The sequence below is a fragment of the Cornus florida genome, unplaced genomic scaffold (genome assembly GCF_030987335.1).
Source record: "Cornus florida cultivar Cherokee Brave unplaced genomic scaffold, ASM3098733v1 CherokeeBrave_3.0.0_Hap2_Chr03, whole genome shotgun sequence".
Taxonomy (NCBI): domain Eukaryota; kingdom Viridiplantae; phylum Streptophyta; class Magnoliopsida; order Cornales; family Cornaceae; genus Cornus; species Cornus florida.
The window spans coordinates 59,879,562-59,882,285 of record NW_026775573.1 but is presented as its reverse complement, the minus strand read 5'-3'; the positions used below and the strand labels follow the sequence as shown (position 1 = coordinate 59,882,285).

At 38.4% G+C, this 2,724-nt stretch overlaps 1 non-coding gene across 1 annotated transcript; it reads left to right on the top strand.

Moving 5' to 3' along the window:
• The first annotated feature begins 1,998 nt into the window (after positions 1–1,998).
• On the top strand, positions 1,999–2,105 carry LOC132301855 (small nucleolar RNA R71). Its single transcript, XR_009480660.1, has one exon. It is a non-coding gene; the product is annotated as a small nucleolar RNA R71 (small nucleolar RNA).
• The last annotated feature ends 619 nt before the right edge of the window (positions 2,106–2,724 follow it).

Here is a 2,724-nt window from a genome sequence, read left to right as displayed (position 1 = left end):
AACAAGATTTTGAGAATGCAAGGTTGAAGATGATCCTTTGGAAGTTTTGGTCTTACACCAAAGCTCATTTCCTTGACATTGAAGATCATGACATTTATCTACAACATTAACCTCTCCTTTATATTTGTCAAATAAATTGGGCATGGGATTAAAGATATTCAACTTCACCTTCATGTGGCCAGATGAGATCTTCATTATCCCCATCCTACAATTGATGTTGGCATTAGCGGTTGCCAAGAAAGGTCGGCCAAGGATAACGGGAATTTGGCTCTTAGGATTGGGGACCGGTTCTGTGTCAATGACAATGAAATCAACAGGAAAGAAGAATTTGTCAATTTTAATCAAAACATCCTCAATTATACCCCTACGCTTCTTAATGGATCGATCAGCAAGTTGCAAAACTACCGATGTTAGTTTCAATTCACTTGAGCCCAATTTGACATAAACTGAGTATGGAAGAAGGTTAACACTTGCTCCTAAGTCAAGAAGCACCCGATTAATGATATGATCACCAATAATGCATGATGTAGTGGGTGAACCAGGGTCCTTAAACTTTGGAAAAGTGTTATGTTGCAAAATCGAGCTTACTTGCTCAGACAAAACCACTTTTCTTGGTGCTTGGCTCTTGTTCTTCCGCTTTTAGGTGCACAAGTCTTTCAAGAATTTGGCATAAGCCGGAATTTGCTTGATTGCATCAAATAGTGGAAGATTAACTTTCATTTGCCTAAACATTTCCATGATTTCATTGGTTTTTGCCTTTTGCTTGTCTTTTGAAATGGATCCTTTTAAGGCATCCGGAAATGAAACTTTTGGTTCAAACACTTTTTTAGAATTTTCTTTTGAACTCTCTTCAACATAAGAAGTTTTTAAATCATTGTGTTCCAAATCATTTTTCAACAGAACCTTTTCAATATCATTTTTTAAGACTTTCTCATTCACAAGGTCATGTACATGTAATGAAGGAGGAATGGGATGTGAAATGGGATGGGTGACAACTTGAGGTTGCACCGGTTCACTCTCTTTATTGGACATTCCAACTTGATTGTCCACAATCCTACCACTCCACAAGGTAGTCACCGCATTAATATATTCAATGGTGTGGCCTTCCAATAAGGATTGGGTTTTCACAACACATTGTTGCTTAGGTGGGGCATTAATAGGCATCTTTCCCTTCTCTCTTGCATTGAGAGTGCTTGCTATTTGCCCTACTTGGGTTTCTAGCTTCGCAATAGATTAAGAGTGAGAATAAAGCAATTGAGTATTAGCCTCTAAAGTGCCCAAAGCATTCAAAACCTTTTCTTCAAAGGCGGGACTTCTAGTATTACCTTGGGAATAAGATTGGTTGGGAAAATGAGAATTAGCAAATTGATTCCCTTGTGATTGATAAGGTCTATAACCTTGGGATCCTTGGTTTTGAAGTGGAGGTGGAATGTACTTCCCTTGAAAACCGCCTTGGGAAGGGTTTGAGCCCTCTCCTTGGTTTTTCCAAGAGAAATTCGATGATTCCTCCAACTTGGATTATAGTGAGTACCATAAGGATTGTTCCCTTGGTTCACAAAAGCTGCATTGACTTATTCATTAGGTTCATTTTGCACTTGTCCGTGAGGACAATAAGAAGTAGAATGAAGAACACTAGAACAAGTCATACATGTTTCATTTGATGCATGATGAGAATGGTTAGGGAAGGAAGATACTTGGTTCGCCGAGTTTTGGTTAATCAAAAATTGATCAAACCTTTGAGATAAAGACTTCATTTCGGCGGCTATTTCATTTGAATGGTCGACTTGATGTAAGCCAACACTCTTCCTACCATGTGAATTTCTACCATTCTTGGATGATAATGTTCTATGCAAAGAATTTTCACTCATGCTCTCATAAAGACGCCACACGTCATCCTCATGCCTATCGATGTATAAGCCACCCATGGAAACATCAACCATACCCTTATAGTTATCCGGTAAACTTTCAAAGAAATATCGAACTAATTGCCATTTGGGCATGTCATGATGTGGACACTTCCTAAGCAATTCATTGAAGCGTTCCCATGCCTCATGAAATGTTTCTCCATCCCTATGTGAAAATTCTCGAATTAAAGTTCTCATGGCATTGGTCTTTGAAACTGGATAGTACTTCTTTAAGAATTCTTATTGCATTTCTGCCCAAGAAGTGATTGAAAAAGGTCTAAGATTGTTAAACCAATACTTTGCCTTGTCTTTTAAGGTGAATGGAAAAAGTTTGAGTCTTAAAACCTCTTTCGGCATGTCCGTATATTTTACAGTGGAACATACTTCAAGAAACTCATCCAAATGCTTGTAAGGTTCTTCACTTGGAAGTCCATGATAGTTAGGAAGCATTTGAATGGTTTGTGGCTTAATTTCATAATGATGTGCTCTAAATGGAGGCAATTGGATGCATGTAGGTGCATTATACTCATTAGGCACATAATGGTCTCTTAAAGCAAGAGGTGGATTAGTTACTTGAGGTGCAACATGAACACCTTGGTTTTGAATTCCTTGATTGATGATGAGAGGTTGTGGAGCATACATTGGCCTTGGCATTCCATATGGAACTTGGCCTTATTGTTGTGGTGGTTGGTGAATGAATAGCCTAGGCATGCCTAATGCTACTTGTATATTTTCATTGTGCACATTGGGATGAAGGATACCTTGTTGGTCTATGTGACCAAGGTCCTTAACATGATTATCATTATGGTCATCCATTGAT